At 46.3% G+C, this 19,938-nt stretch overlaps 1 long non-coding RNA gene across 6 annotated transcripts in view; it reads right to left on the reverse strand.

Moving 5' to 3' along the window:
* LOC110352708 (uncharacterized) overlaps positions 1-19,938 on the reverse strand; it is a 73,950-nt gene that overhangs the window by 22,935 nt on the left and 31,077 nt on the right. For 5 of the 6 annotated variants that reach the window (XR_011808186.1, XR_011808184.1, XR_011808185.1 and 2 more), the window contains 4 exons: positions 19,397-19,731; positions 4,729-4,782; positions 1,897-2,006; positions 1,107-1,240 (listed from right to left, as the gene is read on the reverse strand). This is a non-coding gene — a long non-coding RNA (uncharacterized lncRNA). The other variant, XR_005264721.2, reaches the window with a different exon arrangement.

The following is a 19,938-nucleotide window of genomic DNA, read 5'->3' on the forward strand; positions in this document are numbered from 1 at the left end:
GCAGTATTATTTACACATTTTGCACTAACATTTTGTCCCCGCTGGTGTCACACACAACAGTATTTATTCCCAAAGTGCTGTATTATTACTTTTGGATTTCCATGTACCTACTTTGCCTATTGTTCAATGGACTACAGCCATATCTTTTGCCCAGCAGTCATGCTTAGCAGCCCTTCTTTGATTCATATCAGAAAAACAAGGATTTTTCAGGCTGCAGCAGTGAGTTTCTGTGATGGTAGAACTGTTCCCAAATACCACTGATTATTATAACCACAAAGCAAAACACATGATTCCTGTTTGTAAACTATTATTACAGGGCCTTAATATGTGTAGCTGTAAAGCTCGACCTTGATTAAAGGTTTAATTTGCAATGCAATACTTTGTGCTCACAGCTTGTTCCAGAAGAGAGGGAACAAGTTGCATCCAAGACAGACATGCAGTTGCTGACTGCCTGTGATGGCTCGTGTCCTGGTTTCAGTTAGAACAGAATTAATTTTCTTCCTAGTAGCTGGTGGAATGCTGTGTTTTGGCTTAGGATGAGAAGAGTGCTGATAACACCCCAATGCTTTAATTGTTGCAGAGCAGTGCTTATACCAAGCCAAGGACATCTCAGCCTTTTGCTCTGTCCTGCCAACGGGCAGGCTGGGGGTGCAGTAAGAGCTGGGAGGGGACAGACCCAGGACAGGTGACCCAAACTAGCCAAAGGGGTATTCCATACCATCTGACGTCATGCTAAACAATATATAGGGGTGGCTAGCCGGGGGGAGGGGGCCGGACTGCTCGGGGTTAGGCTGGGCATCGGTCAGCGAGTGGTGAGCAATTGCATTGTGCATCACTTGTTTGTACATACTATTACTTTCGTATTATCACCATTGTATCATTATTATTATTATTGTTATTATTATTTTGTTATTATTATTTTCTTGTCTTATTAAACTGTCTTTATCTCAACTCACGGGCTTCACTCTCCATTTCTCTCCCCCGTCCCAGAGAGGGAGGGGGGAGGGTGAGCGAACGGCTGCGTGGTGTTTAGCTGCCGGCCGGGTTAAACCACGACACTCGTTTCTCGTGAGCAGGCGTGGTAAGGGTGAGGCAAAGGGGCATACCTGTGTCCCTCTATTCTTCCTCTATTCTTCTGTTCTTGCTTTTCGCAAGTCCGGCATAATGGCACCCTATCTTCTTCATATCTCGGTACTCAATGTAGAAGCCTTCCTGCTTCTCTGTCCCCTTGGATATGACTCTGGAGAATAATCCAGAAATCAAATTTGTCATCACGTTCACTTTGAGAGGAAAAGCACCTCCTTCCTACCTCTTCTCCTACGTAACCCTCATGCAGAACAAGGCTGAGGTTTAGTGGAATTGTTGTGCCTCTGCATTTGAGATAATTGTGCTTCAGAAAGAGAAAGTCCCATAACACATGCAATATTCATGCACCGTGGGAGATTTTCTTCAGCTTCACTGAGCTTTGGATCAAGCTTCATATCACCTTAAACTTCCCACAGCCTCAGCCTGCATCATTACTGGCCTCTCTACAAGCCTGCAAGGGACCCAGCAGCCCCCCCCAAGCAGGATTTCAATTAGCTCCATCTCCATCTTAATCCACCAGTTGATCTAATGATGTTTTGAGTGAGGCCTGTTCCACATTTGCTCATCAATACTACATCTCAGCCTTTCTATATTTATCTTCCCTGGGATTACAGGGAGGACAGAAGGAGACTGTAAATAGTTTGCACCATTCTTCTTGCCTTATCAAGGGCTTCTGGTATGGAAAAGAGTGCTGGTTGTCTTGAAACCAAATTGCAAAACAAGCACGCTTACTGACAGCTACATCATGTTTCAATACAGGATAATATATAACATAATAAATATAATATGGCTGAAATATGTTTCACTTACATGTGTTTATCTGTTTCATAATTGTAAGCTTCTTGTCCATGGCAAAGCAGGAAACATATTTCTATAACAATTTCCTGATGAAAGTAGGTAGGTACATCTTCAGAGCACACCTACAAAGAGAAAAGCTTTATGTATGCCACACAACAGATCTGTATTTCAGGTGAAATCCATAGGGTGCAGCTGAGGGCTTCAAACACTTACTCCACCTCCCTTTCCTTTGGTATCATTCTAGATTATGCTATCTTGTTATTTTGCCTTTATATGATACAATTTTTAAGCGCTTATTTGGACAGCTATCAAGTATCCTTAAAGACTCCCACAGATGGAGAAGCAGATGCACTGTAACCATCTGGGGCCAGAACTATGATTAACTTTCAAGTTAATATGCCTGTAAGAATGGACTGCATATTAGAAATGTTTCTTCCATTTCAACCAGGAAAAACAAAACAAGGTTTAAAAGTAGCCTCTAGACTTGGGTGCCTACCATATTTTTTTTTTTTCCAGTCTTTTTCATACAAAATCAGCAACACGCCTGAAATGCTGGAAGCTGGTGGTCTCCTGTCCTTAAGCCAAGAGAGATCCTCCCTCTTCTGCGCTGGTGACTTGAGTTGCATTTACGACTCCTACAGAAATGCCTCAAAGGAACTGTGTCCAGAATCACACTGGCCTTTCATAATGCTATAAAATACCTTCCCAGCAGGAGAGGAATGGCTATTTTTGGTACCACTAACCTGCAGTTTTCACTTTCATTAATTTTATCTGCCGTTTCTGTTTATGAAAGCACGAAACCAAGACAGGCAGCTCAGCCAGTTGGAAAGATTGGGATGGGTGATTGTTCCTCATCTGTCCATGAACTTCTTCAGATGTTTTCACCACACTATATTCTATGATATGAACGCCTGTAGGATTATTATCTAAATCTGCAAGCATTACTGATCCCATAAGCCAACAACTCCCTGACCCCAAGAAAATATGATTTCTTCTTTGCTGGGCAGAGAGCCTCTCTTACAGTAGCACCCTACATCCCCTTTTACCCTAGAACACACTACCAGCTTACACCTCACACACATCCCTCTGGGCCTACAAGCATGCTAGTTACTTCCATCATCAGCAACCATATCCATTTTAGCTTCCATTTAAGCACTGAAGGAATCTCCTTATCTCCTTACCCTGCCTGATTTTTGTGTTTGGTTATATTATGGCTTTCTGGTTCATGTCAGATGAACATAAGCTTCACAGATGGGTGGTGAAGAGTCTATAAATGAAATTATAGGTTGGGCAAAGTCAAAGGTAGACTGGCCCAAAGAAGAACAACCTTCATAATTGACTTCATATACGGCTGGTCATGCTTAGCTTGGGAATGGCCTCCGTGCTTCAAGAAATGTGAGAGACTGTATCTGATGTATCCCCTTCGAATTGCTCTGAACTCTGTCCTATCTCCCTCAAGCCCAGTTTCGGTCAGATTACCCGCATGCCAGCTTGGACTGAGTGCAATAGTGGGTCAGGAGAGGGTGTGAAGAAACAATGCAACAACACAAATGGCCCGGTCATGGGGCTAACGGGGAAACCAAGGACTGTACAGGCCAGGCCAGATGAGATGGTGTGGGTGTACGTATGGCCCTGGCAGCTAAGGCTGCCCCACCTTGGTGCAAACAGCAGGGCTGAAGGTGGGACATTGCTGCCTCATGTTGCGTCAAAGGACAAAGAGATGTGAGAGCATGTTCCACCTTTGCCTCAAAAGCCCACGCAAACCTTTGGAGGGAATTTGGCTCAGCACTTTCAGAGCCCACGTCCTATGTAAATGGTAGCAGGTGTCTACAAAGCTGAAAATAAGCTGGTATTTTTCATACTCTTATATGCCCAAAGCTCCAACAAGAAGCACATCTGCTGTGGGGATGAAAGGACCCCTTTTAGCCACACGGGTGCCATGCACACAGTGAGGGTCACAGGACAGGGGGTGGCTGTGTCAGCTACAACAAGCCTCAGCCAGCCGCATACTTATGCCTCTTACAGGCATCAGGAGCACAACATCCTAAGGCAAGCTTCCCAAAACTTTGAAGATACTTAGACTAAGGGAGAGGGAGTGAGAGATTGTTTGGGCTGTCTCTGATACGAATTTGGATGAAGAACTTCAGGTAACACCAAGCACACCAGCTTGTACAAGCATAACTTCTTTTATAAAGATTCCTGCACAAATATCAGTGGATGTAAAGCATTGTTATTACTTACAGATAGCATTTTCAGACAAAAATGTCACAATGCTTTGTTATCTTTAACTAATTAATCTGAATTATTCCTGTGAAGTAGAAAGGCAACATGGATATGGCTCACTTCACCCCAGCCCTGAAGTGTAGTCATCACCAGTGTGCAGAACGTCAGCTGCATCATAGCACGCAGAGATCTCGCTCCCGTTTACAAGGAAGTGAAGACTATCGTCTCTAGTTAAATTTCACGAGGAGTGTGGGAGGTCAGGAAGCTGTGTGCATAAACTCAGACTGGACCTGGCAAGGCTAAGATCTGCTTACAAGACAGCTGTCACTCTGTCACAACAACATTTCTCAGGACTGCTGGCGGTCAGGGCAGCAAGGCAGGTCAGAGTCCACGCATTGCAAGAGCTTTGGTTTCTCAGTCAACAGCTGGATCAGCCTGGAAATAGATCTCAAGGAAAAATCCTCAGCACCCTGCCAGGCTGCTGACAGCCCACATGGGACGGAGCAGTGCCTGTTTGCATCATGCTCCCTCCCCGCCAGCACAGCCACACACACTCTCAGGGTAGGAGCTCTCTCTGCTAAGTCCTTCCCTATTTAGGGCAGGATTTAAGCTTGCACTCACCTGGAACCTAGGGCACGCTTGTTCCAATGCTTCCCCATCTCTGGTCAACAATTTCTGCAACAGCAACAGACACAAAGGGATTAATGAAATCAGCAGTGCCTCACATGATTACGAACAATTCCGTATCAACAGCCAGCAGGTGAGGAAATGCAGCAGTAAAATTCTTCTGCCCATGCAAAGCCAGCATACAACAACTCCTGCCTGAAGAAGAGAACATATGAACTGAATCCATTCATTTAAATGAAAGGAAGGCAGAAGGGAAAGTGTTAATTATTCTTTGTGGGATGAATGAAATGCACTGTACAATTAGCACCTTCTGTGCTCCCGCCTAATGACAGGCTTAACTTAAGAGAATTCTCCATACTGTCCTACGTATCACCTTTCCTTTGACATTATCTTCCTTTTCTTGGCTCTCCACATAGAATTTTAATGAGATCTTAATTGTTTTTCCATCAGCTGCAAGGATTTCAAACCCAAGTCATATGCTGGTTGTCATTTTGCAGAAGGTGGTACGGGGAGCTGTAGAGATGTTCTCTTGCTAAAAAGGAGCAGGAGGCAGCCCCCACACCTCCTACTGCATCCCGGGGAAGGGCTGTCTCTGTATTTCCAGCGCGGGCCTAGAGACTACAGCTCGGTGTTTTTTCACTTGTACAAGGAGGACTGGAAAAATCTGTCACGCACGTGACCGTCACCACCTCCCTGCGACTCCGCTGGCTGCAAGGAGGCTCGAGGTTGGTTTCTGTGCCTGCCTTGCTAGGCTGGCTGAGCAGCACACAGCCAGGGAGCTCATTGTGCTGAATGAGCTGTACATCAGCCTCCTTTCTGTCTTTCACCATCTACGAGTCACTTGCACACTTTCTTCCTTCATCATTCGAGTCATTTTTGGCAAGGCAACATATTTCAAGCATAGATATACTTACTTCTCTTGAACCTTTTCAAGGGCACTTCTGGAGATGTTGCAGGCTCCCTGAAGCATCAAAGGAAATAGGATGTTGCAAGCATGACTGGAAGGAGCTCACCATCTGTGCTGACCCCAGGGGGTGACAGGGCACCCATGGTGCAGCACTAGTATGCAGAGAGATGCTACACATCAGGATTACCCTTTATGGTCATTGGACCACGTTAATTTATTGCAGAGTGGTTAGCCCAGAGCTTGCTACCAAGGTATTTCAGCAGATAGTGCTGCCTGTGGGAGCCTGGCACTAGGTGCGAATGCAGAGGCAGAAGACAGCTGGACGAGGAGCAGCAGCGCTGTCCCCTGAGCACCGAGGCTTGCCTGAGGCTGGCGGGGCACATCCAGACACAGAAAGGGACAACAGTCTGGGGGTTATGTCAGCCAACAGCAGCATTTTAGAGATTTGGAAGCTGTATTGGCACGTATTGCTGGCTCACAGGGCATGGAATCAGTGGAAAATACGACTCGCTGAGGTTTTAGAGAAAACTGGTTTCAGGGCTAGGAAAAAAACCTCCACTTCCCACTCTGAGTCCTGCGGTTCTCAACTGGACAGTGCTGCACAGACTAGCCAGTCGTGTTTAACTAACGCTTAGATATTTTTGTCATTTGTCCATGCACTTAATGTTTATTAAAATATTTCTAACAGCCTTTTTCCTGCTCCATTTCAGTGCATGGAGCATACAGTGACAGCTTCCACGTAGCTGTCTCCCAGAATCACATCTTCTGTCCTCCCAAAATATCTCTCTCCCTGATGGGAAGGAGTATGGAGGTAATAGCATCTTTTATGACATAGCTGCTGCGTGACAACTATGTGGTTTCCATCTACACCTTACTCTTGTTACAGACATTCACTTTTTGACAGCTAGATTTTTCCCTGTTGGGCGTCGGTGCCAATCCAAATCTCAACGAAGTATAAGAAAACAAATTAATTAGTAGTCACTGGAGAGTCTGAGCATTGCCCGGAGATATACATTGAGAACTAAATAAGAGAAGCCTCTAATGCTTATTAAGGATTTGAGCTTGCCTGGTTTTTATTTGCAAAGACATGCCTCCTGCGACCAGGGACTGTGGGCGGCTCTGCAACTGGAAACCCGGTCAGGGCTCAGTAATGAGATGGGCCAGGCTCTCCACATTAATATCCGAGGGTACAAGCAGTGAAATCCCTGTAGGGACAGACCGCGACCCGTTCTGCCATCCTTAGAGCATCACAGCCATTCATACAAGAATGTTGGTTTTGTCCACAAATAGGAAGGCATCAAATAAACTGATGGGGCCTGGGAAACTTGCCTTGCTCCTTCTTTCTTGGGCTATATTTCATTAGCCATGACAAATATTTAAATTAAAGCAAACATTGCAGATATGAGTGGATTTTTAATTCAGTGACAAGACACACTGCCTTCAGGACCTCTTTCATGTCCATTATAAATAGAAAACCATAGCACTGCAAAACTAAAATCAGTGCTGACAGTCCAGCTCTTGCCTTCTTTCAGGAACTTGCCAAAATGTGCAAAAATTTAAACATTCAGAGAGATAACACACTGCTCACTCAGTGCACCTCATCTGTAATTTACAGATTGTTATTGCTAGCAACATTTGAATACTCCTTACTTGCTTAAAAATGTGTCCCATTGCCTAGAGCTTTCAGCAGATCATCCAATTTCCTAACGAGCCAGTAATGTGCTATTGAGTGCTGCCACTGGAGCAGAACAAACTAGGTTCCCGTTGTATCCTAAGTGTGGGGCTGCTCAGTCTGGAGCTGAAACGTAAAGGTCCATGCAGGGTTGATGCATTTGTCATTCCTTACGTATCCAGGTGAACTCCTCTTTCAAAGCGTAACCATACTTCTGAGCGTGGGAGATGGACAAAAGGGTCCCCACTGCCAGATACTTTCCTCCCTCCTTCTGCTAGGAAAAATGTGATACTTCACATAAAAAGCAAAAGCCCAAATATTTCAATTTGGAAATTCCTCTGAAAGTCTTATGACAATTGTGGTTTGGGTCCCTCATGCTCCCCATTCCCCTTTGCTCACCTGTCTCCCTCTCCGAGCTGCGTTTTCTGGTCCTGTGTACCTGACAGCCAGAGGAAAGGACGTTCAATTTTTTCTACACCAAAAATCTTTCAACAGCCTTCTGAAAGCAAAAGCCTTTCACAAACAACCCCAAATTAAACTGAAAAATAGTCTCACTTGAAAAGTAAGCAAACAAACAAAAATCCATAAAAGTCCCTGAACAAGCCCTATCTTGTGAAAGAATGACCCTGCATGATTAAGCAGCGATATCCCCAGGGACTGGACAGCTTCCCAAGGGATTAAAAGCCCTTTCAACATAATTCCCTCGGTGACCGAAACCAAAATGTGAACCTAGCTCTTTGGAAGTGAAACTCTAGCCTGTTCACCCCGGTGACCCCGCAGCGAGGCACCGCGTGAAGCGCTTGGATTTCCAGCCGACAACTTTCTCCGTCCCTTGGCAGAGAGCTGCGGCGCTGGGGGTGGCTGCGCAGAGGAACCTGCAGGGTCCCAGCCCGGCTGCCTGCTTTCCTCCTCCCGGGAGGTCATTTGTGAAGCTCATTACCAAATGGAGCATGTAGCTGCAGACGTGGTTCGTGGGGGTATTCTTCTACATGCACACAAAACGTGCAGGGCTCGTGTGCGTGTGCCTGCACGGGCTGTAGGAAAGGCTGCGTGGGTCAGCTTGGGAAAGCGCCTCAGATCCTCAACTTCAAAGGCAGGGAGAAAATCTCCAGCAGATCCGGGACTTTGAAAAGCTGCTAGACCCACCCAAAACAAGGCAAAGAATGAACATCTTGAGACCCTGAGCATCGTACATTTTTTCCATTATTTCTGAAAATGATAACATGCCTTTGCCTGCGCTGCAGAAACCTCTGAGACAGATCTGTCCTCAGGTCAGAGGAAGTGGTGACATAGCAGCGAAAAATGTCAGCTTTCCATTCAGTTCACATCTGTGCAGTTCCCACTGCTAAGGCCAAGATTTTTATTTTTTTTTTGAGCCTTTAATTTTAATCATGCATGCAGAAAATGAAAACTATGTAGCACACTCCCAGCAAGCCAGAGCGACAGACGCCGTGTCTCCTCGCTCCTACCACTGGTCTTTGGGGCCACACCACTCCTGCCTGTTCAAGAGCACGGCTTTACTGGCAGGGTACACAACTTGACAAGTAACAAGTACGACATGGCGAAGGAATTTTCTTCTGTCTCTCTTTTCTTCTTTTTAGTTGAACTGAATGTATATAAACAAATTATATTTCTGACCTTGCCAGCAGATGAGCTTTTCCATCTGGGAATAATATTCCATTTGAACCAAGGGGTTGGAAACCCTTTGCAAGAGACATGCAAACCTAGCATGGACACAGCATTCTCATACGTATTATAAAGAGAGAGAGAGAGAAAAGAGAGAGAAAGACCAAGGAACCTACAAGGGCTTTTCCATCTCTAGCTGCTTTAGGCTTTCTTGGAGAGAAACCACTTGCCTTCTCCCTGAAGTGATGAAAGCCTGGCTTCTCCACCCTGGCATAGCTTGGTGCTGGGAGAAATTGGAGGGGTAAAGCAACTCAGAACAAGCACTGGTTCCTCCTCCCCCTTACTTTGAGGAAGATGCTTCCACTGTGAGGGGATGTGGGGAGATGTGTCCCCTCCCTGCCTCAGGAAGTAGATGCTCCACCACCATTTCAACATACCAACGAAACTGGCCACCCAGGCAGAACACACCGTACCTTTCAGATGCTCCCCGAACTAGTCATCTTCCTTGGATTTACTTTTTGGCTTTGGAATGACACCATAAACTACAGGCAAAACCACTTTTTTTTTTTTTCTATTCTTGCTGGAGGAGTCCTTACTTCAGTGCACCCCCATCACAAACCCTTCATAAACCCTGTGGTGTAAACCCCTGAAAATTGTTCTCTGTTGTTTCGTAACGATGACATAAAACCAGGGCACAGCACAATTGGTAAGAAACCACACGTGTTAAGCCTCCCAGGGTAACCACCTGTATGACTTGTGGCAAGTTCCCACAGATAACACTCACAAACCCATGCAGAGCCCCTCTGCATCTGTAGGGGTGCAGTAGCCCCACAGTCAGGCATGGGCCACCTTGGGCTGTCCACAGAGAGCAGAAAAAAGGAGGTTACAAGCCAAGATGTCTGTCTGTCTGGCTGTCTTTCATTCTCTTCCTTTCTTTTCTCTCCAAAATCCACAGACTAAATAATCTCATCTTGTTGGAATTACCTTGATAATGAATAATCTATGCTGCTCTTGCTTCGTAGGATATTGTTCCCTTGCACAGCACACGCATCTATTAAACAATTTTTTGTTGAGATAAACTTCCAGCAAAGTTCAGCAAAATCAAAAAAAAATCATGTCAGGGCCAATCAGTGCCCTGGGGACAGGGGGAAGGGGTGTGCATTTTTTCCCCAGCTAAGTACTTTGTATAAATTCAGCAAGAGAAATTCACTTTACTTTCAGTCAATATACAAGTTCTTTGTATGTTTTTGTTTGGGGGGGGGGGAGGACTGAAATTGCTTAATTTCACTGAATCAGTCCATCTTCTGCCAGTCAACAAGAGCTTTCAGCTCAGACAAAGACTAAAATAAAGCATACCAAATAAAACCCATGGACATATAATTGTCATTTCCCAAAAGCTTCTTTCAGTCCCAGCTTCTCAGAAAACTAACCAAGCATTAAAGCTGCTGCCTCTCAGGGAAACTAATTATAACTCAAAAAAAAAAAAAAAAAAAAAGAGAGAGAGAGGGAAAAAAAAAAAAACAACCCACACATCTAACTGAAAATATGAAGGATAATTATGTCATTAAAACTAACAACATTTCAGATGGCAAAAGAATCACAAGGCAAGAATGGATGTGTTGGACACCATCAGGCTCCCATCAGATTATTCACAATAAAACTGCAGCCGTCACCAGAAGAACCTAATCCGTGTGTGCTTCCACTGACAGGGCTCAGATGTGTGTGCTCGTATTCTTCAGCCCCAGCAGAGTCAAAAGTGTCAGCAGTTCATTGTTTGTCTGGACCAAATGGACTCTTCGAGCTCCTTAATGACCCACGCTGAGCGCCATCCCGGCGAGGACGAGCTCTCGCAGCGCCGCAGAGGAGGCTCCTCCTCACGCCGGACAAGGAGCTGCTCACAAAGCCCCTGTTTGATCAGCGCAGCTCCATCGCAGCGGTGTGGGCACAGCAGAACAATCGTCCTTTTCAGAAAAACCAAGCCCTGGAAGGGACGGAGAGCAATGGGTGCTGCGAGGACCGCCAGGCGGCAGGAGGTGGGTATGTTTTCTGGCCATAACGGGTCCTGAACCACAGCGGCCATCTCCGTCAGCACAACTGCACAGCCCCACAGGAATCACAGGAGCATCTTTTCTGAGTAACTTTAATCATTCCCTGTTCTAACCTTGCCAACAAAGGACTTGATAAAACAAGTTGTCCTGCGAGCAGCTGCACTAACAGAACTCAGTTTCCTGCGGATCGCTGCTCTGCCCCTTGCACTACCACTGACGTTAGCCCCGCTTTCCTCCCACCATCCTCCCTGCTTCAGCTTCGGGGTCACTCCGCACCCCTCACCACCACATTCCCAGTTTTCCTGAGGTTTGCTCCTCCTTCAGACTGGTTTCCCAGGGACATGGCTCTCAGCACTCAATACCTGCCAGATCCCTCCCTTGCTGCCATCACCTCTTCACCGCAGCGGTCCCACTTCCTTCTGTTTCCCATCCGACACCCCACAGCTCCCCTCCCGTCCCCGACACGTCTCCAGTGACATCTCCCCCAAAATCTCCACTCGTCTAAAGCCACTCACAACAACGGGGCAGATGGTTTCTGTACGCCGACTACTCGGGGCAAGCAGAAAGGGCAGTGGCTGAGCGATCACAGCTTTACCTCGAGGGGACGTTAATCGAGCCTCTGGGAAATTTCCAGCAGCCCTCATGAAATTCATAAAAATCGCGATGTCTCTGAGACGCTTCCCTGCCTTGCCAGATTGGCTAAAATTTGCTGACAGTTTGGAAGTTACGGGGAGGAGCGGGGGGGGCCCAACAGATGGACAGACAGCCACGGAGACCGTATAAGCCTCATTTCCCTAGAAAAGCAGCCTAAAAATAGAAGTACACAGGGGCTGGCGGGCTCACTTAACACAAGCAGGCAAGGGTTTTGACTGCCAGGGCTGGCCTGTGAACCTGATTACTGGCCTTGCTGCTGCACAAGAGGTTCAGGTCCCCCTTCTGCGTCGTGGCTGCAGGAGCCCGCAGCCTCTCACTTCCTAGACTCATTAAATTCACTCGGAGCGGCAACTAATTGGGCTTCAAAACCCTCAGTGGGTGTCAGAGCATCTCCTGTGGCTGAGGGCCACTCAGCCCAGGGGGAAGCTAGGATGTCTGCCCGAATGCTGCCTTGGGTTTCTCACACCCCAGCCTCGGGTCAGACGCAGTTTCCCTCAGTAACACAGCACACGGCCTCTCAGGCACTGCCGTGGGAGGGATTTGTCCACGTCAAGTGGAATTTACCCAGTGGAAAAAGCCAGCACAAAGTGCCATCTGAAATTCACCACGAAATGTCCCTGCTAAGCGGTGACCAGGCCTTGTTTGTGCATGGGGCTGGATTTAATTCCATATAAATATCAGAGGTGCTCATCCTGCGGGCTCCTGACATATCTCCCTCACACAGACCTCGCGATTTTCGGGTGAACCATTATTAACCTCGCTGGCTCTGCGATGGCAGCGGAGAGACCGCACGGAGAAGTGCGGCAGCGTGCAAGGACAGCAGAAACTGAAATCACTATATTTCATTTCAAAGTGCTTAATCTTCTGCCCGAGGAAATTAATGTCACAGAAAAAGATGATCTGAGATAGCAAACTGCTGGGAGAGCTCAAATCTTTTTTTGATCTGCTGCACTGCTCCAGGCAGGCTTTTTTTTTTTTCCAGGCCATGCCGTGCAATCACACTGGGGCGTTCGTGAACTTTTGGTGACCCTAAAATTGCCCTATTTAATTGTTTTGCAGACACAGCCACCTTACAAGGGCCTGAGCCTTCCCCAGGGGTCTGGGCAGACCTCAGAGCCCTACAGAGGCTGTGCTACCCACCCTTGCAGCCCACCTGGTGGGGTTAGTGCCCTGCCAGGTGCCCCAGAAGCCAGGAGCCACCTCCTGCTCTCCTTCCCCAGCACCTCCGAGCAGCCCCAATGCTCCAAGTGCCTGCTCGCACCCCTCCGAGCAGCTCCTCAAAGCTTCCTCCTGCAGAACATTGCCTACGGGGAAGGAAGGGGCAGATGTCAAGCTCAGACCAGCAGCCAAGAGCCCAAATTTCTCCTGCTGTTGTTATGGTTTCTTCAGCTTTTCCATAGCTGTTAGCGTCACTGACTGCTGCACCTTGTCACCTTGGGAGCTGCTGCCGGTGGTAGCGGGGGCTCATGAGGCAAAGAGATGAGCAATGGCACAGGGAACAGACCAGCGGCCACATCAGAGACAAGGGGCTGGTCGGGAACTGAGCCCACATGAGATAGGAGAGAAATTCAGGTTCTTGCAGAGATCCCTGCAGTGATAAATAAATCCTGCCTCAGCAAAACTGCCTTCTGCTGTGGGTATTTCAATGGCACAATAGCTTGGGAAAGGATTTTTGCTTTTCTCTTCTCCTTTGATATTTTTCCCACCAACCTGATATAAAACTTCATTAAGATAAATGAATTGATGCAGGCAGGAAGAAAACACAAGCACCTTAGCTTCTTGTGAGATCTGCCTGGGGGATGAGACGAAGGGAAACCAGGAGCTAAACTTAGCCAGGGAAAAGGAAACAGGCTATAAAAACTCTTGTCAGGTGCAGAGGAACCTCTTGGGAGCTCCAAGGGTTTTGTCTTTCTAAAAGGAGAAGCGCAAGCAATTAGAAGAATGGTCACAACATTATCTCTTCTCAGGGAAACAGATGAATCCTCAGTTTTCCAGGTGGCAGAGAGCTGTGAAGATGACAGCTGCACTTTTTTAGAAGTTGAGTTTTGGTAGTTACGCACCGGGGAAAGCTGCTTTCTTCTGACCCCGTGAGTATACCACGAGCACTCATTTTTTGTGGGCATCAATGACAAGAATCTCATGCCTTCCTCCTCCTTAGCATGCTCCCTGGGCCAGAAATTGTGGGGACAGCCATTCGCGAACATCGTGGGGACAGCAGGCAGGTCTGTGTAGTAGCAGCTGGGAATTTCTGGTCGTTCAGAATGAACCCAAGTCTACCTGGAAAGCACCCAGATGCAGTGAAGGAAAGCAAGATGTGTCAGCAGGCTAGCAGGGAGCCAATGCTCCCAAAGGTGTCCCACCCCAAAAGCTCCCTGACAAAATTCCCTAATGACTCAAGAGCCAGAAAATGCCCCAGCTGGGTGAAAAGCCAAGGGAGAAGAGGGCATGGGGGAAGGAGACATTTCTGCAGCACGCAAGTGCACACTGGATGAACATTTCACCAGAAACCTCACCACGTCTCCTCTTGCTGAATGCTCAGATCAGCCCCACAGGAAAGGCTGAGGAAATTTTCATCTTCGGAGAGAGCCAGGAGCAGGAGCTCCAGAAAAAACAGGCCAGAAGCAGTTCCCTCATAAATAGCAATAATATCAGAAAGTCTCCCGGACCTCAAAGAGAAACCAGTGGGCCAAGGATCTGGCCACTGGGCTGCACCGGTGCAGGGGATTGCAGCTCAGGATATGAATCATGGAAGCAAGGCAGTCACATCCTGCCACGCGAGCGCTGTTTGTTTTTCCTGCTCCTTCAGCCCTGGGCCTCTGTGCCGTGCCTGCCACCGAGGCTGCCAGCTGCGGGGGCTGCAAGGTGGACGCCTGTCAGCAGGAACGGGGCCGTGCTCACCGCCTCGCTTCCCTGTGGCTCCTGAGGTGGCACCATGGTCAGAGGGCAGCCAGCAACCTGCAGGTCAGAAACCTCGCCTGCCACTGGCTGCTTTTCTGGAGAAGAGAGGGCAAAGCATGGGGACGCATTGCTCCCGTTTGGGAAGCTCTCCGTGGTCGCCGGCCTTACCTCCAGGTGAATGGTTGGCCAAAACCTGCAGCTGAGGAAAACCAAGCTCCCAACCAAAGACTGAATGAGGAAGCCCTGGCTAACTTCAGCACCTCAGGAATTTACCAGAGCCTTCCTCGGGACGGAGGTTTCCTCACAGGGCTGCACTAACACCTTCCCAACCACTGCAGCTTTGCAGGGAGCCAGCAGACCCAACACGGGTGAGGCTGATTTTCCAACGAGTGCCCTTATTAACTGCGACACCGCAGCTCGGCCAGGCAACACAGCTGTGCAAAGGTCACCTTGAAAGGAATTGTACAGAAGATCCCAGCTATAAGAAGCAATTAAAAATATATTACTTTAAATAACTCCCAAGGCTGTGTCCTCACTGCTGCAGGAAGGCAGGCATTTAGGACTCTCGCTTCTTTGTCAAGATCTTAAAAAATCCTATTAATGCTTAAAAAGCTCCCCTTTGTGAAATCAGCCATTTAGAGCAGAAAGGTAGCGGGAAGTGCACAAGCAGGAAAGCTCCATCAAAAGCGAGCCTTAGGTTAATTGGCACACACAGCAGAGACTGGATAAGGCCCGGGTTTCTGTAAGGAGACAACTGTGCAAGGTCTCCACTCCCAGACACATTAAGGCCCAAACTCCTCAGTGAGAGTTTTCTAGCCTGGTCTGCACTGCATCAAAAAATCTCAACAAATTGTGCCAGATCACCTGCAAGTCACTGGCACGGCTGGCCCAGGGTGGTGTGAGAGACTGCCACTCCCCAGGCACTGAGCACCGGCCCAGCTGTTCCCAAATTCAGGGTCACGACCCCATGTGGGTTGCAGGAATTGTGAGAATACTTACAAGGCTGAGTAAAATTCGTTTTCATCCAATATCTATGTTAGTGCTGCAAATCCACAGAGCTATCCACCCACACCAGGAAACTTCAGCTCCCCATCCCACTGCAGCCGTGTTCCCTCCTCTCCTAGGGTCCCCTTGTTGCTCTTTAAGCAAGATGCAGAGGCAGGCAGAGCATTTCCAGTATCTATTTCTCTAAAAGTGTGTTGCTATAAAAAAGCTCCCCAAAGTTACTCCAGATTCACATCCGTGTTTCATCTCAGCGAGTGGTTTACCTAAGCAAAGAGAGTGAATACGAGAAAATTTGGCTCCCCTGGTACTGTTATCATAGCTGAAGAATTTGGAAAAATATTACCCACATAAACGGCTTTACAGGTAAAACAATCTCCCGTGAACAAACTACACGGGGCATAGATGTCACTAAAAACAAACATATAACTTCCCTACCAAGGAGCTGCAGAACTCCCCTATGAAGCAGCTATCGAGGGCCATATGACAGCAATCTCCTTGCATACCAGCAATATGCTCTGCTAAGGAGAAGGTAAAACAAACACTACATAAAGGATTAACATCTCCCTGCAGGAATGTACTGACTCAGCCAGAAATTCTTGATGTACCAGGCCTGTTAGGAAAACACTCTTTTTAAAAAAAATCTACCCTGATAACAGCTTAATATTAAATAATCCCAAAGCTTGTAGGTCTGCCTCTTACTCTCTGGTGTGCCTTGGTAAAGTCTCAGCACTCAGTTTGCTCAGTAGAGGTGGATGGTATAGTGAAAAGAGGAAATGGAAAACCAATAGATAAAACAGGGATGAAAAAGATATTTATGCCAGAGGGCTCTCTTGTTCCCTAGGAATATGGGAACAGAAGCACTCCAGGAACAGCAACAACAAGACCCCAAATCCTTCTTAGTTTTGCTGAGCATTTCAAAGAATTGTCTTGAACAGCAGCTCTGAATTTTTCAAATAAAATCTAACCCCAAAGTGTTCACCTACTTTCCTATGTCAGTTATATGGCTGGATGCTAGTCAGTTCTCACAGAAGGATCTCCCTGCAAGAGAAGTAAGCGTGATTATACTCATTTCATGGATAACCCAAACCATCAGGATGTTTCCATGTGATCCTGCTAAAAATAGCTGAAATAGTTCACAGCAAATTATAAATCTTAGACAGTTTCCTCTGTGCTCGTCATTTTAAATCACTTCAAGCGTGTAAATAATTGACATTGATTCAGAGAAGGGCTGACTGCTACAGTGGAAGAAAGGCTGGTGCTACTCAAACAGGCAAGAACCACCCTCACCAGCAGCACCAGCTCCAAGTGAGACACTCAGTGCCTCACCTGCCACAGACACAGATTCAACACGAGTTTAGGATGAGTACATGGGGCTCGATGTGTACACAAGGTCCAGGAACAACTCTACTGTCTCTCTGGGGTTTAAAACTCACTCACGAGGGTGCAAGACAGATGTGGGACCATGGCCTCTTCTAGAAGATGTAGAAAAGAGCCCTACCCAGATTTCCCTGGAGACAACAAGCTGCTGCATACCAAGCCAGGACAGGCAAGAGGTTAATGGTACTAACTGGTCCAAAAAGGAAAATACTGAACATACAAATCAAAGACCAGTGACAGCTTTGGAAATCAGCTAGTCCATTGCATCCTGCCAGCCTGAAAATCTGCATCTCCTCAAACCCAGAACTGTCAAAGCCACTAGAGAAAAACTAAGGAGAGCAAAATATTGACTTCAAGCCCTTCATGCTCATAAATCAGAGTTTTCATTTTCCAAGCTGCAACAGTTTTCTTGCTTATGTGAGTGCAGGAAGCATTTCCCCACCAGTTGGTTCACACCAGCGATCATTCTGGTGGCCATACAAAGTACCCCTGTTGTATAACATTCCTTTGGAGGAAAAAAAAAATCTTAATTCAAACAGTCATCTTCCCCTTCATTTCATTTCACTCTGGTCTTCACACATAAAATGAACATCTGACAACGAACTGTTTAAAATCTAGGATCGCACGAACACCGGTGTAAATCTCAGGCCCGAAGACTGAAGCATTTCTCCAGCAAAAGCCTCCTGGGCGTCTGTTACTGGTTTGAACTTCAACCCGCGGCACAAGGATGACAGCATTACCAGTGGAGGCTTGGACAAAATCTATCTGTGAGGAAGCACAGATGTAATTCTGCTGATGTAAACAGATCTTTATGTATTAATGGCAAATTTAATCCATGATACTGATTACATTCCCCTTGGAGGTCCAGATAAACATCTGGTATAAATCAGTCTGGTTCTTTTGACTTCACTAGGATTACAATGCTCAAAGCCAGTTAAAGATCTCACCCAGTGTCTAAGGAATATTTACAGATTTTCACTTAAACCTGGCAAATACTATCAGCTTTAAGTTTCCAACCAAAGGCAGAAGGGATCAGAATGTGTTCAGTCAGAATAAAAATGATTTTTTTTTAAACAACGCAAAAAAGGAAAAGCAGACATTATTTCAGTGCAGCCAGCCTGAAACATTTAGTTCAAAGTAAAAGGGTTAGAATTACAAATGCTTTTAAGTCTCCTTAAAAAAAAAAAAAAAAAAAAAAAAAAAAAAAAAAAAAAGGCCAATCTTTATGCTTAACAGTACTGTGTCAAAACAGAAAGGTAAAGTTTTGTTTTGAAAACACTGAAATGAGTTGTTCCATTTTTCATTTAGGGAACAACAAAGAAAACTTACTTTCTTTTTTTTTTCTTTCTTTCTTTCTTTCTTTCTTTCTTTCTTTCTTTCTTTCTTTTTATTTCTTTCCTTCTTTTTTTTTTTTTTTAAAGAACAAGAGGGCCTGTTCTGTTCTATGCAGAAATATTTTTTGAAAAAAAAAATTTTTTTTGCAGTTCTTCAAAAACTCACTTTTTTTCAGGCAACCTAGGAACTGGGGAGAGTGGAAGCACATTCTTTCAAACAGGAGCATTTTTGGGGATAACAATAACAGCAGTAAGAGAACTTCACAATCCCACTCATCTCCATTGCTCTCCCTTCTGAGGCTGTCTGGTACCTTTGATCACTTGGTAGCAATAATCTTGCAGCAAGCTAATGTTAGCAAATCTGGTAACTCAGAGAGAACCTGGTTTCCCCCACAGCTGAGCTGTGTTTAGTAGAGACACGAAAGAGCCCCTATCACACCTGCAATTACATAGGAGTGTCTGTGCTCACCTGGAGGTGTGGGTCCGGCAAGCACCCAGACACTGAATTCTTAGGGTTCAGCAGCATCAGGAACAGACCTGTGAGCTAAAGGCTCAGAAAGGGTCCTGCTTTCTCCTCTCCCTTGTACCACTGCCAGCATGGCACATCACGCCCATGCTGCCTTAATCCCCATGTGTCTCTCAGGCCACAGACAGATGCTTCTGCTCAAACCCAGCTCCTGCCTGCTGCCTACCTCTCCTCTTCCCTGCTCCTTGCCCCACCAGCTAATCCCCAAAGAACAGCATATACCTGTACACCATGCTTAAAGCATTTTGTCCATATATAAGAGTAACAACCACAGGATAAAGCAACCTCTCACCTTCTAGAGACCGCCATGCATTCTCTCGTAGAGTTGTGAGCTCTTGGCATTATGGAAAATGTTTCCAGTGCCCAGGTGACTATTGGCTGCTCCTTGGTATTGCTTGACAAAGTTTTCAATGTCTAAAAAAATAGCATTTCTTTCGGTGTGTGCTAGATGCTCTAGTGGCAAGCAGGAGGAGCATACTCATACCAGTGGCTATGTGCAGACCCTGGACATGTATGGCCCTTAAAACCAGTTGAGTGCAGCAGAGATACAACCCCCTAAGTTCAGCAATAGCAGGCTGGCATTGCCTATTTCTTTTTAAAAGCAGACTTTTTTACCTCCTCACAGCTGGTGCTTGCGTGGTATCAGCCATCTGGAAGTTGAGCTTCTTTCTAGGAACCTCATTTCACTAAATACATTTTCATCTGCTCTTCAGAGAGAGAAAGCAAGCAGAAACCAAGAGTGAAGCCTGCTGCAGGATCCTGTGAACGCCGCTTTGCACTTCACTGCAACCCTCTCTTGCCTACATTTGTTGCCAGGTGTTTACATTCTTCATAACAGATTGATTTGCCATTGACTTTCCAGAGCTGCTTTCAGACAAGGAACTCTAATTTGAAGTGACTTGTGCAGGCTTGATCCTTAGAAGTGCTGAGCATGGCCACAGTCAGCTCTCCTGTAAGAACAAGACCATCATTTTTAATCTGTGAGGAAGGCAAAACCAAAAGCAACAGCCATTTGACCCCAAGAGATTGTTATTTCAGTAAAGAAAACAAGTAAAACTTGGCATCAGCTTTGGGGCATAAAAGAAATATTTAATCATTTCTTAAACGCATTGCACATTAAAATAAGTGGGAATCACCCCATCCAAGGAGAACAGATT

Source organism: Anas platyrhynchos, chromosome 3 (genome assembly GCF_047663525.1).
Source record: "Anas platyrhynchos isolate ZD024472 breed Pekin duck chromosome 3, IASCAAS_PekinDuck_T2T, whole genome shotgun sequence".
In the NCBI taxonomy this organism is placed as follows: Eukaryota; Metazoa; Chordata; class Aves; order Anseriformes; family Anatidae; genus Anas; species Anas platyrhynchos.